This window comes from Pinus tabuliformis, chromosome 1_2 (genome assembly GCF_031772625.1).
Source record: "Pinus tabuliformis cultivar Carrire ecotype Pingquan chromosome 1_2, CPIR1, whole genome shotgun sequence".
Taxonomy (NCBI): domain Eukaryota; kingdom Viridiplantae; phylum Streptophyta; class Pinopsida; order Pinales; family Pinaceae; genus Pinus; species Pinus tabuliformis.
The window spans coordinates 1,332,996,269-1,332,999,028 of NC_142298.1; positions in this window are offsets into that span (position 1 = coordinate 1,332,996,269).

Consider the following 2,760-nt stretch of genomic DNA (forward strand, 5'->3'; position numbering starts at 1 on the left):
ATTTCCGTGAATGAGCAGGTAAATCATCTAGATAGGGTTGAACAATGTGTTTGATGTCATGGAAGGCATAATTCATTGCCCTCTGAAAAGTTGCCCCAACATTCTTCAAACCAAAAGGGAGTTTCCTATATGCGAATGTGCCCCAGGGACAAATAAAAGTAGTTTTATATTGGTCTTCTGGGTGGATATTGATCTGATTATAGTCGGAAAAACCATCCATAAATGAGAATATTTCACATCCGGCATAGTTATCAATTATCTGGTCAATAAAGGGAGTGGGATAGTTGTCTTTTGGACAAGTGTTATTAACATCCATATAATCAACACATACTCATATTGTTCCTTGTTTCTTCATGACAAGAACAAGATTGGAAACCCAATTGGTAAGAGGATCAGGTAAATGAAACCAGCATGCAAAATTTTTTCAATTTATGCTTTTATGGCAGCAGCCTTCTTTGGATGAACAGGACGGAAGCATTGTCGTACCGGTTTGATAGTAGGATACGTTTTAATTTCGTGTTCAACAATACTAGAATCAATTCCTGGAATTTCCTCATATGACCAGGAAAATATGTCGTGGAATTCACGGCAAAGAGCACAGTAAGTTTCAAGTCCAGAAAGAGAACAAGATTTGCCAACATGGATGTTCTCTACAATTCTAGTTTTTGTCGAAATGTCGATAGAAATGGTTTCTTCGATATTTGACAAGTTTCGTTCGGAATTGACTGTGTCTATAAATACAGAATTCGAAAGGAAATCAAAAATTGAAAGGTGATTTGGTTCATTTGAAACATCTTCTCTATGATCTGGAAGATGGGATCGATGATGATAATCTTCCCATGGTTCTTCTTTTGTCATCATTGATTGGATGATTCCTTCATTAGTAGAAAATATACGTGAAAAAGGATCAGAGGAAGTACCATATTCTAACAAACGATCAACCCATACAATTGGTGATAATAGATTTGGGTTTGCCACACAAGCCAAAAAGATTGATTGCTATGCAATCTCAATGGGGCTTAACGAAACCAGAGATTCTTGGTTCAATCCCCAGTATGGTCGCTAATTTGTTACATGGAATTTGCATCTACGGATAAACACATCTTCCCTAGGTGGGTGACTACACCTAGAACAACAGAATGAAAGTAGTTTAACCTTTTCTTATAGAAGATAGATGAGATGGAGGAACTTACTTGTTGCCTTTCGCTTCCTAAATCTCTTTTGAATCGCTCCCGTCGCTCCCACTTGAACTAAATCCACTCAAAAGGTACCTGCATCAAGAGAAACAGAAACAAGAAACGATCAAAGCATACATGAACTATCAACTATAAAACAATGGAATCGAATACATTGAAACACATAATGATCACAGATATGAACAATCATATGAGAAAAGGAATAAGCTCTTTATTAATGTAGAAGGAAGAGTATCACCCAATATAGTTCGATCCTGTGCCACTCCTCCAGCTTCAGTTCAACCCTCGCCACATCAAAAGCTCAACACTCCAGTAGCATAACATTGCTTAACATAAACTCAATCCTCAAACCAACAGAATTTCCTTACAAATTTCAGATTCTAGCCCCCTTGATCACTATGATGAGTGGTCAATTTATAGGAAATGGAGGTGGTTTTGTCATAAATGAGGGTATTGAATGGCTTTCCAATCTTGGATTTAGTTTCCATGGAGAAAATTATGAGAGGATAGGAGGTTAATGGATCCTTAGTCTAGCCAATTTCGAGCTCATAGGAGGAGATAAGAGATCGGAACCTTCTAGAGTCATCTAGAATGAAGGAATATTCCCAGAACCCTACACAAATTTCACTCAATCTCACCTAGTGCAGGCTAAAGAGGGCCTAAGTGCACTGCAGTGCAGGCCACAATGGGCCTGCTTGCTCTGTAGTGCACTGTCTCAAGGAATAGGTTGCGCTAGTATCCCAAGGAGGCTTTTCAGGAGGGCTTCAGGCCATGAAACTTTCATAGAAGGAGGCATTCAATGAGTTGACTTCTCTAGGGCATGTAACAACTGAATTAGGGTTTGATGAGCCCTAAAATTATTGATCTGAATGTCAGGAGTGATGTGCCCAAATAGATCTGTAACACCCCCAACCCTATTGCACCTGATTATCTCCGTTGACCCTTTTTTCAAATGGGTATTGACTTTGTCACATGCAATCCCACTTCCTCTGCTAGACACAACTACATTATTGTGGTTGTGGACTATTTCACAAAATGGGCTGAAGCCCTTCCCACTTTTCGGGCCGATGGAGAAACTGCGACACTATTCCTGTTTAATCAGGTTATCTGTCATTTCGGTGTGCCCCGCACGATCGTTACAGACCATGGGTCTCATTTTCATAATCACATGATGTCTGACTTAACATCGTTGCTTGGTTTTCACCAGGACCAATCATCCTCCTACTACCCCCAAGCTAATGGCCAAGTAGAAGTCGTTAATGGCATCTTAAAGACCATGATCCTCCGACTAGTAGGGAATCACAAAACCCACTGGCACCAAATGTTATATCCTGCATTGTGGGCATACTGAACCTCAGTCAAAACCGCTACAGGCTTTACACCATTCCAACTAGCTTATGGACTGTAAGTGGTTTTACCTATCAAGTGTCAGATTCCATCCCTAAAAATTGTTGTTGAACTCTTGCCCGATACCACTGCCGAAAAAGAGTGCCTGTTATACATCAATCAACTGGATGAGACCCATCAAGATGTCGAATTGGCACTCGAAGCCCACAAGCGTCAG